Raw genomic sequence first — 12,289 nt, 5'->3', positions numbered from 1 at the left:
AAAACCAATTTTGGACTCTGTCAAACTGATAAGAATTTGGAGGACTTATTTGTGTTTTTTTGAGTTATGATTTTGAGTTAGTATATTAGTTTTAAAGGAGTGAGGAGCATTACAATTTCTATACAGTGCACTGGACATTTCTCTCGCTTTAATCGGGTCATTTGCAGTTATTAAACGAGTAAAAAACGCTTTCCCCCTATAGGTGATGTCAAGGATATTCATGCTCTATTCATAAAACTACTCAACGCTAATCTTGGGTGATTATGAATAAGAGATATTCATTACATAAAAAAAATAACAGCAGAATCATCCTGCTTGCAATATACTTCCCAACGAATAGGCTTACTATAATTGTGCGTTTTAAAATAAGCGACAGTAAATATTCAGGTCAAAAACTTCAAGAAAAATATAACATCTGGGCTTTTTTTTACGTCGTTCTAGAAAAAATATCCTGTTTTGATGTATAAGGAGAAGTTGGCCTTGAGATTCCCATCGTCGGTCGGAGGGATGGAGAGCGGCGGTCGTGAGGGGGGGTGGGGGGATTTCCGCAGTGGCCACCCAGGGGCCCGCCGGCAGCGCTCTCCTCCGGTTGGTGTATCGCGGCATCGCGCTGGTCTGTCGCTGGGTCCATCTCTGTTTCTTCGACCTATTTATTTTTCTGTCTCTGTTTCTTCTCTGTCTCTTTCTCTATTTCTTTTTGGGTTATTTTTTTTTTCTGCCTGTTTCTGTCCTTATCTCTTTCTCTGTTTCAGCCTTCGTCTGTCTCTTTCTGCTTGTTTTTTGTCTTTTTTTTCTGTTTCTGTCTCTATCTTTGTCTTTTTCTTTCTGTTTCCGTTTTTTGCCTCTTTCTCTGTTTCTGCCACTATCTTTGTCTGTTTCTATCTCTGTATCTATTTGTTTCTATTTTTGTATCTCTCTCTCTCTCTCTCCCCTCTCTCTCTCTCCCCTCTCCACCCCTTTTCTCTCCTCTACTCTTTCTCTCTCTCTCTCTCTCTCTCTCCTCCCTCTCTCTTTCCCCTCTCTCTCTTTCTCTTTCTCTCCCTCCCTCCCTCCCTCCCCCCCTCCTCCCTCCCCCTCCCTCCCTCCCTCCCTCCCTCCTCCCTCCCCCCCTCCTCCCTCCCTCCCTCCTTCCCTCCCTCCCCCTCTCTCTCCAACCTATACTTCGTGTTACAGTTAGAATGATGGAATATCATTTGACCATTTCTCCTAAAATTTTAATTTTTCCTACAAAATAAAAAAACCCAAAGTCAAATGCAAACGACTATGAGCTATGTTTTGAAACTTCGATATGAAAGAAATGCAAAACCCGACTAAAAAAATGACGAAAAATTCTATTGAAAAAATTTCGTATGTTATTTGGTCTAGATTGCAATTTCATAAAACGTTCGTACCTTATTGTATGTAGGGATGAAGTGTTAAAAGGTTTTTCAGGTGGCAAAGCTCTGAATCCATAGCATTATATAAAGGGAATACAGCTCACAAGGTTTTCCTATTTTAGCACAAGGGGGTAAATTGTCACTAGAAATCCCTTACTTACACTGTGGGATAGAGTTCCGGTTCTTGTCCCGCGTCTGGTGGTGTATCGCTTGTGTTGCAGGTTTTTGCCCCGCCCTGTCCCTTCGATTTTGGGGGGATCTGGGGGATTGTTGAGAGTGCCTGGATCTCTCTCTCTCTCTCTCTCTCCCCTTCTCTTTTCTCTCTCTCTCCCCCTCTCTCTCTCCTCTCTCCCCTCTCTCTTCTCTTCTCCCTATTCTCCCCTTCGTCTTCCCCTTCTCTCTCTCCTTCTCCTCTCTTCTTCTCTCCTCTTTATCACGGTCCATATCTCTCTGTTCCTTGTTTCTATCTTTTTGCTGTCTGTCTATTTGTCTGCGTTCTTCTACTCTCTGTCTCGTCTCTCTCTCTCTGTTCGGGTTCTCTCTGTCTCTTCTGTCACTCTCTCTCTGTCACCTCTCTCTTCCCCTCTCCCCCTCCTCTTCTCTCTCTCCTCTTTCCTCTTCTCTCTCTCTCTCTCTCTATCTCCTCTCTCTTCTCTTCTTATCAGGGTCCCATATCTCTCTGTCTCTCTCTGTTCTGTCTATTTGTCTGTCTTTTCTATTTGTCTGTCTGTCTGTCTCTCCTCTCTCTCTCTCTCTCTCTCTCTCTCTCTCTCTCTTTTTTCTCTCTCTCCTCTCTCTCCTCTCTCTCTCTCTCCCCTCCCCATCTCTCTCTCCTCTTCTCTCTTCTCTCTCTCTCTCTCTCTCTTTACCCAGGGTCCATATCTCTCTGTCTCTCTTGTTTCTGTCTATTTGTCCTGTTTCTGCCCTTTTTCTCTCGTCTCGTTCTCTCTCTCTCTCTCTCTCTCCTCTATTATTATATATATTATATATATTATATATATATATTTATATATATATTACATATATATTATGTTTTACACACACACACACACCACACACCACACACACACACACACACACACACACACACACACACACCACACACACACACACACACCACACACATTTTACATACAACCACATACACACACACACACACACACACACACACACACACACAACAAACACCACACACCACCACACATATATATTTTATATATATATATATATATTATATATATATATTATATATGTGTGTGTGTGTGTGTGTGTGTGTGTGTGTGAGTGTGTGTGTGTGTATGGATTTTATATTTCCCCTCTAGCTCCTAACCCTGTCTTTATCTATGTTCATTCTCTCTATATATTTACGCGTATGTGGGTGTCTTCGGTCACAAACTTTTCTCTGATATCAACATTTGACTAATTTATTTCTCCGCTGCAATCCGCTCCCAGATGCTGTGTGTGTGTGTGTGTGTGTGTGTGGGTGTCGGTGTGTGTGTGTGTGTGTGTGTGTGTGTGTGTGTGTGTGTGTGTGTGTGTGTTCTTGCCTATATAAACATATTTTTTCATCTTTCCAGAGATGAAATTCGCGGTGGTAGGAGCGGTGGCGGCGGCCCGGGTGGGGGTCGTCCAGCCGCAGTGTTTAAACCGACAACGACAACTTCCTCGTCAAAGTCAACACCGACCTCTCCGGCGTCACCGACTTGGGCCCTTCGACCTCTACAGACGACTCGACTCCCCGAGCTCCCCCAGGAACTTCTTCTTCTCGCCCTTCAGCATCTGGTGGCGTTTCATCCTCGCCTACCTCGGTCGGCGGAGAGACAGGGGGCGCAGCTGCAGAGGGCCCTGAGAGTCGACGGCAAGGTCGAAACGTTCAAGATCTGGCGAGCGCTGGAGGCCTTGTAAGTGTGGGCGAAAGGCAGAGGAAAGGACGAAAGCCTATTCGTTTCAGCCAAAGTAGTCTGCACGATAACTGCTGATCATGTCGCTTCATGCACACCTGCAGTCTGTAAAAAAAAAGAAAAAGAAAAAGAAAGACAGAATGAAGGAAAGAAAAGAAAAAACTGTATACATATATGAAATTATATATGTGTGTGTGTGTATGTGAGTGTGTGTGTGTTGTGTGGGGTGTGTGTGTGTGTGTGTGTGTGTGTGTGTGTGTGTGTGTTGTATGTGAGTGTGTGTGTGTGTGTGTGGTGCGTGGGGTGTGTGTTGTGGTGTGTGTGTGTGTGTGTGTGTGTGTGTGTGTGTGGTGTGTGTGTGGTGTGTGTGTGTGTGTGTGTGTTGTGTGTTATAATGGGGTGTATATAAAACATATATAAAATAATGGATAGATTATATATATACATATATATACACATGTATGCATGTATATACATATATGTGTGTATATTATATATTTGTCTTATATATTATCTATATGAATTATATATATATATATATATATATAATAAAATTTTACACTTTTTTCAAATATATGCGTATGCAATGCCTTCCTCTTCCTCCTCTAGGTACCAGACCAGCAACAACGACTATACTTTCAACATTGCAAACCCGAGCTTACATTGACAATGTGTTACCGATCCGCCCCTGCATCATTGAACTGCTGAGCAATGAATTCGAGAGGATCAACTTCAGAGATGTAAGTACCGGGTGGGGGTTTTTCTTTAGCAGTTTGTCTGTTTGTCTGTCGTCAGCTGGGTAAATCTATCGCTTGGGGGAAACCCAAAGAGACATGGCAGATCTGAAAAGTATTAAACCTGTAATATGCTATATCTGATCATACTTTTTTCTCAGCGCATAGCTTTATGAATTTGGTCTCTGCTCTCGTAACGAAGGCAAGGAACTATCTGATATCCGATGATGACGTCAGGGTGGCACTACAGGGTGACTGATGAAGTGATGTTATCTCTGGGAACTTTGATTTTTTGATGATGATAATCCTTTTGGTATATTTGTTTGCTATCACCAGTGGAGCGACTTTTGCCGTCTTAAAAGTGAAATGTATACACATTCTGCACAGTGCATTTTATGTTTAATGTAATAGAACTGTAATTGATCATTTTTGGGAAATTTTAAAGCCACGTCTCATGAAAAACGTTAATGATAAAGTATTACCATACATTTTTGTGCCTTTATACGATATGAGATGAGGGTAGGGTAGTACATATCGAAGTACGTCAAGCCGAGAAAGTAGGATATGGTATGAGGGTCGAGGGTCACTGTTCAAGATATCCGTGTCCGTGCTTGTCATGAGTCTTATTGCGAACTTTAAGATGCATGCGCATGTGTGTGTGTGTGTGTGATTCTGTGTGTGTGAGTGTGCGTTTGAGAAATGTCGCTATGAAGTTGAGTATCAAACACAACCCCTAAAATGTCGTCAGATTTTAGCTTTATACTATATATATATATATATATATATATATATATATATATATATATATAATATACATATACTGTCTGTAGTTAATGCCACATGCCATATACGAGTATTTCTCTTCCTTCTTTTTCCCCCCCAAATGGAAGAGATATCATTACAAAATCTAACAAACCATCGCCAGGTTTTCAGCGCGGTCAACCGAATTAAAAACTTCGCATCGACAAACACTAAGGGCAAGATAAACGACTTGGTCACAGTCGAAAACATCGAGGGCATCCACATGGCCATGTCAACGCAGCCTACTTCAAGGGCACGTGGGAGTTCCAGTTCAAGCCGACGAGCACCGCCTCCGAGAGTTTCTTCGTCACGCCCCAGAGACCACCAGATGGTTCCCATGATAACCAGATCTCCGCCTTTAATTTTGGTAAGGAGAAGGGATGCCTGGGCATGTGTTGTGGATCAGTTCTGCAAACAAAAACAATTGTGATGGCGAAAAAAGGCTGTCGGTTTTTATATCCCTTCAGTTCCAAGCCATACTAGAGCCAAATCGATCAACTAATAACCTTTTCAAGTTGAAATTACCTATATAAATGTTCTTTGAACGAGGGTTGGTGAAGATTAATCCCCAACAGCCCCGGTTTTGTTTTGTATCCATACAAGATTTTCTAAACGTAAACAGTGCTGATTTCTAAAGATATAATTAGCAGCGTTGTTTTATAGAGATATGATAGAGAATGTTGTAGAATGTTGATACTTTTAATACGTAACCCCTATTCAAAATGTCAGTTACTCAGTGTCCTATCTAACCATGTTATTTCTCCACATTAAGCTTTATCTTGCACTTGGTCTTTCCCAATGTTGTCCTTCATCTGACTTCGTTTTTTGTTTCTCTTTTTTCTTATGTTAAGGATGAACTCATTCCCCCTGCCTTCCTAATAGGTGAGTTTGACCAAGTCGCCGCTAGCGTTCTTGAGCTCCCCTACACAGGCGAGAGAGTCTCCATGTTCCTCTTCCTGCCTGTTCAGGAAGGACCACAAGGCTTCGCCAACATGGTCTCTAATGAGCGGCGGAACAACTTGCGAGCGGCCCCCACACAAGAAAAATCTCAGGAAGCAAGATGTTTGACCTCAAGCTGCCCAAGTTTAGGATGGAATTGAAACTAGGGACGAGATGATTCCGGTGAGTGCTGCCTTAGTTAAAATAATGAAATTGCCCCTACAGTGTTTACAATTTGTATTTATCTTTTCAAACAAAGAACAAGTAATATGACTTTTTTGTTATCAATTTTGTGTAGGCTCTCAAGGACATGGGGATCGTGGATATCTTCAGCAGCGATAAGGTAGACCTCACCACCCTCGGCAACCTAAGGAACCTCACCCTGGAGAAGGTCATCCACAAAGTTTCGTCGAAGTCAACGAGGAGGCAAAACCCAGGCCGCCGCAGCTACTGTTCTTACCTTCACACTGAGAGCCAGTAGAAGAGATCCAGTCGTGCCATTCCACTGTAACCGGCCATTCCTTTTCCTCATCCGCGACAACGAGACCAACAATAATCTCTTTATGGGAGTTTACAGGGCTCCCGACGCCGCCAGAAGTTAGAATGCTTGATTGAAGATCGAAAGGAATCGCAGAGGTTGGTATTCGAGGAAGAGCAGACCATGCTTGCCGAGAAAAGGATGAAATTAAGTATGGCAGAAGCGGACCATGTGTGCTCGAGAATGTAATATCTAAAATGTTGATCCTTTAATATGATCATTCTGATGTTGCTATATCCCGTATTCCTTCTGCTTCAGACTGCGCTCCCTTTAAAACTCATGAAAGCTTACACTTTGATGAATAGGAAAAATTATTACGTAATCATCATGAATTATCAAAAGAATAGAGAATAAGGTTATGAACCTCATGAACATTCTTCGAGCATGTCAAAATGATTCTTTGCAAAGACAGACAAATTTTTGTATGGAGAAGATTTTTTTAAAAAAAATACCAAGTAAAGACATTGTGATTGTAATAAAAATTTTTTGGTCTTAATAAACTTTTATTATTTTATTCGGCACATGCGCGGTGCCCGTATACTATTTTAAATCACATGCCGACGTAAGAAAATACCCACACACACACACACACACACACACCCACACACACACACACAACACACACACACACATTTGGTGTGTGTGGGTGTGTATATATAAATTTTATAATATATAATATATATATAATATATATAAAATATATATATAAATACATATACTTATATAATATATATATATATAATTATATATATATATTATTATATTTTATATATATATATATATATATAATATATATATTATATAAAATAAATATATTATATAATTTTTCTCATTTTTTATGTGTGTACCCCAAACACATTTTTAAATACAAGCATTTTTCTTTTTCCGTCTATTATAAAAAAAAGTTTAAGGGTTCTTTGGGTCTGCATAAGCCCCCATGATATCATGAAACTTTTATTTTAGTTTAAAAAAAAGAATAATCGACTGGGGGTTAAAGGGAAATCTTTTTCCAAATGGAAAAAAGGTTATGGTTTTTAGAGGGGTTTGGCCTGATTTTTATTTCCCTCAGTTCGGGTTCGGGGCTTGCCAAAAGACATTTTTGTGCCACATCTTTTCCCCCTTTGTAGATTCGAGTTTCCCAAAATGAAAACCTCAACGTCCCGGGAACTTTTTACTAAAAAAAACAATTTCCTCTTCCCCTGAAATCAATCCAAATAAATTTCAATGCAAATATACAAGTATTAGCCCCGCCGAACTTCGGTTGATTAGGAAGGGCATCCAATCAGGGGGGTACTGCTAAATAACCTCTCAGTATTAAATTTGGAGGGGACCTGGAAAAAAGGGCTGGTGAAAAAAAAAATATGTATCTATACATATATAAATAAAAATAACAATATAATAAAAATTTACTTATGTATATATAAGTATATATATGTATATTTACATTATATATCATAATATATATATATATTACAATATATATATATATATATATATATATATAAAATATATAAAATATTCATATACATATAATATATTTATATATAATAATATATATTTTAATATATATATGGGGAAAGGCCCGAAGGCCATTTTTGGAAAAGCCCTTTTCCCCCCTCCCCTCCCAACCCTGAGAAAACTAAAACCCTAAGCCCTCCTCACGGGTGACCAGTCCGATCCGGGGAGGGACGGATCATCCTAGTCATTTTGGGGGTTCGTGAACGTTGGGTTGAGTACTTTGAACACCGGAAGCCAGGGGGGACCCTAAAAAGTTAGCTTGGAGGGAAAAGCGATGCTCACCCTGTCCCCGGACCCCCACCCAGCGGGGGAACCTCCTACCCTAACAGGGTTATTTTGGTGGCGTTTTCCCAAGTGAAAGGGGGAAAAAGCTGCAGGTTATGTGATATCCCTGTGAACTGCAAAGGGGGGGTGAACCTATGGCTGGGGGGCCGGGCATACAGTCCTCCCTGCCATTTGGGCAGTGGGGGGTCCCCATTCCCCCGGACCTGCTGAGGGGTGGGGTCATCCCTCCGGGAAAGGGGGAAAAGGGGATCGATGGGACTGAAAAGAAAACTACCGTGGCATTACATGCTCAGCAACCAGGCAAGGTTCTCGCTCACATTTTTCTGAAACGGACCCCGAAACCACCACGAGGCACCAGAGCCCCGGAGCCAGTCTGGTTTTAAACCCTGGCAAGTCCACAAAAACCCGTATCAAAACCCCCTTCGAGTAATTGTGGAACGCCGTCGGGATTTTTGGTCGTGGGTTCCCTTGCACCCTACAGGACCTCAAAAAGGTTTTTAAATGGGTTTTCCCCATCGGGAATCGCTAGGGGAGATCCTGGGGCCCTCGGGGGAAATTTTCCGCACAGATTATTGGCCTGATAGAAAACCCTTTATACGGGTACTGAAAGTGCTGGAAATGTGGGGGGGGTATGTCAAAACTTTTTCCCCTTTTTTAAAAAATTCGGGGGTGGGGCCCCAAGGCTGTGTCCTTGCCCCCCCCAACTTTTCAACACTTGTATGGCTGGGATAATGGGAAAGAGCTACACCCAAAAGTCAGTGCGGAGAAACCCTTTACCCCAATTTAAGGCCCTCGGCCCTTGTTTTTGGGCCGACGTGTTGCCATCCTATCTGGGGCCCTTTTGGGTCACTTGTGGCGGCTCTTGATGCATTTCCCAATGGGGGCAAAAACCCCCCTGGGCCCTTAGAGGTCTCCGGGCCCAAGACCAAAAATTCCCAGGACTTTGGGGGCCTGTTAGGGGAACCCGTTCATCGATCCAGGCTTGGGGGGCGAGGGACGTTAAAGTCACAGGGAAAAATTTTTTATACCTTTGGGAAAAGTAATCCATATCCTGGGTTGTCAGACCAGGAAGTCAGTAGAAGGATTTGGGCTGGCCCAAAAGGAGCCATGAAACCGATCAACAAGAGCGTTTGGGGAAGGTTTGGTAAACCCATGCAGAAGGAAACCAAATGCCTTTTCTTCAAAGGCCCTTTTATACTTCCAGTTTTGTCTATGGAAGCGAAAAACCCGGACGCCCCATCCAGTGCCTTGGAGTCTCGCCTTTAAAGCCTTTTGTAACAAGTCTCTTGCCCCGGTCATGGGGGACAGTTGGCAGGACCCGTTTCCAACCCCGGGGGTTTTCCCCCGGGGGGTTTTGGGCGGGCCCTGGGCCTGTTACTTGCCCTAATCCGGGGTCGCCCCAACCCCAAAGGCCCATATGGCCACCTTTGCTCGCCCCCAATATGGGACCCTGCCCACCAGGTTGTCTCCCCGCGGGGCAACCCTGGGTGGAGGAACCTGTGGGGCGTCCCAGGGGATCATGGCTTTGGGGAGCTCGACGAGACCTGTCGTGAGGAACTAGAGATGGGCCCGGGGTGCCCCTTGGGGACTGCCTCGAGGGATCCTCGTGGCTTTGGGAAACGAAGGGGGTGGATGCGGCCCCTGCGCCCCCCCCTCGGCGTTTTGCCCCTTTGGATGATGAAAGATGATATATGTTTTATATATATTACACATATTATATAATATATATATATATATATATAATTTTATATAAAAATATATATATTAAAATTTTAAGGGACTGTATATACACAATTGGGATACATCCCCACATTAATTTTATGGCCCTGCATATAAAATGTAAAGTATAAAATATAAAATTATATTAAATATATAAAATTTATATTTTTATATTTCATTTTATAAAGCTTTTTTACATATATATACCAAAATATTTATATATATATATATAAAATATATATATATTTATGTTATATATATATATATATTTTAATTTGTGTGTGTGTGTGTGTGGTGTGTGTGTGTGTGTGTGTGTGGGTGTGTGTGTGTGTAAAGTATTTTAAAATATAAAATATATATATATATTTTTATATTTATATTTATATGTATGAGTATTACACACATTGTATGTGTGTATGTTAATATGTTCACAATAATTACTATATATAATAATATTATATATATAAATATATAAAATTATATATAAAATTAAAATTAATATATTTTTTTTTTTTTTTTTTTTTTTTTTTTTTTTTTTTTTTTTTTTTTTTTCTTCAAGAGATTCATTCCACTGAGGACATGGCCCTCTCTCAGTTCATTACTGGAGGTTATAGGGCATTGCCCCCCTTGCCTGATTGGATCCCTTCCTAATAAACCCGCGGTTTGTGCCAGGGCGGTGACTTCCCCTAGGACACATGCGCTCAAAGGGATATGTCGTTTTTTAGGGGGGAATCGAGGGAAGTTCCTTCCCCCAAGGGGACAACGCCCGGCCGGGACTCGAACCCCGAATCAGATTGCCCGCGGCCACCGCGGCCTTAATATATTAATATATATATATTATTAATATATATATTTATATATAATGTGTTGTGTGTGTGTTGTTGTGTGTGTTGTTTGTGGTGTGGTGTTGTTGTTATTAATATATATATATAAAATATAATATTAAAATTATATATATAATATGTGGGTGTGTGTGTGTGTGTGTGTGTGTGTGTGTGTGTGTGGTGTGTGTGAGTGTTTTGTGGTGTGGTGTGGGTTTTGTGGGGTTTGTGTATGTTTGTATATTTATGATATTATTTTATATAAATATAATATATATATTATATATATATATTAATATATATATATATTAATAATGCATATATATCTATATATACACATTAATATAAATAATAGATAAATAAAAAAAAAAAACAATTTATATTATAATTATATATATATATATTATTAATAATATTTTTGGTGTGTGTGGTGTGGGTGTGGTTGTTGTGTGTGTGTTGTGTGGTGTGTTGTTGGTGGGTGTGTGTATGTGTTGTGCGTGTGTGTGTGTGTTTGTGTGTGTGTGGTGTATGGATAGTAGATAGATAGTAGGATGGAAAAGATAGATAGAGAGAAAGATTATATTTTATTTACATATATATATATGATTATATTATCCACAACACACACACACACACACACCAAAACCACAACACACACACACCCAATATTATATATATATATATATATATTATATATAATAAAATATATATATATATATTTTTATTATATATAACTATAATTATACATTATATATAAATTTTAAAAAAATTATATTATAATATATATAAATATTATTATATATTAAAAATTATCTATATTCATATATATACATATAGTTTGTAATAAACACAAAAAACCACACACACCACCACACACACACACACACACACACACCCACCAAACAAACAGTTTATTGTTTATGGCTATTTATATGTATATTTTATATTTTTTAAATTATTATATTATGTTTTTTTGTGTTTTGGGTTGGTGTGTGTGTTTTAATGAGTGTTTATTATATATTTAATATATATATATATATATATATATTAAATATATATATATATATATATATTTATATTTACATGTGTGTAATAATACATAACCCACAACACACACACACACACACACACACACCACACACAACACACACACACAAATATTTATATATATATATAATTATATAATATATATATATTATATATAATAAAATTATACACCACAGAAACATACATACTTTAACACACACAGACAAAAAAAGACTACACGCCACCACACCCTTTGTTTTTTATATTTTATATTTTTATTTATATATTTATATATATTATATTTTATTATATATATATATATTTTTGGTGTTTTTTTCCCAAAGCGCACTTATCTAGTATGTATCACTTATTTTTTTATGTATCTCTCTATCTATCGAATATCTATCATTCCTATATTTTTTATATCTGGTGGCATTTATGAAAGAAAAAGTCGTCAGAGAAAGCAAAAGGACCCCGGAGGGAAAAAAAAACAAAAAAAAAAAGGGGAACACAAAAAGCGTTATATAAAGAAGGGGGAAGGGAAAACGAATGCAGATGACAAAGGAAACAGAGACCAAAAGTGGGAGATGGAACTAGAATTGGAAAAAGTAAACTGATCTTGTGTGTCCGT

General features: G+C 39.3%; 1 pseudogene; it reads left to right on the top strand.

The window, feature by feature from the left end:
- The first annotated feature begins 2,940 nt into the window (after positions 1–2,940).
- On the top strand, positions 2,941–6,501 carry LOC119568687 (annotated as a pseudogene).
- The last annotated feature ends 5,788 nt before the right edge of the window (positions 6,502–12,289 follow it).

Source organism: Penaeus monodon, unplaced genomic scaffold (genome assembly GCF_015228065.2).
Source record: "Penaeus monodon isolate SGIC_2016 unplaced genomic scaffold, NSTDA_Pmon_1 PmonScaffold_10557, whole genome shotgun sequence".
In the NCBI taxonomy this organism is placed as follows: Eukaryota; Metazoa; Arthropoda; class Malacostraca; order Decapoda; family Penaeidae; genus Penaeus; species Penaeus monodon.
Note: the sequence above shows the minus strand (reverse complement) of the source record. Positions and strands in the feature narration are given on the sequence as shown.